This window comes from Morone saxatilis, unplaced genomic scaffold (assembly GCF_004916995.1).
Source record: "Morone saxatilis isolate NCDOM2014 unplaced genomic scaffold, NCSU_SB_2.0 Contig12, whole genome shotgun sequence".
Taxonomy (NCBI): Eukaryota; Metazoa; Chordata; class Actinopteri; family Moronidae; genus Morone; species Morone saxatilis.
Window position 1 is genome coordinate 21,107,756 of NW_023339674.1, and position 302 is coordinate 21,108,057.

The window sequence follows — 302 nt, forward strand, 5'->3', positions numbered from 1 at the left end:
GAGAGAGAGAGAGGGAGAGGGAGGTGTTTAGCGCAGAGACAGACTGACAGATCAGGACAAAGATACATCCAGTCCAGTTTTTACATGTCTTTATAATCTGTTGCGACGAACGACACCAAACAGATTTTCTTCTCCCACCAATATCTGTTCATCTACTGTACCGCTGAAGATAACTCAAAATCAAAAGGCATAAGCCTAACACTTACTTTCAGCCAACACTGAAAACACATTCATTCACATTCATCTGAGCGTAAAAGATGCAATCATGTTTCTCCAGTATTTTAACATTTTATTTTATTCGC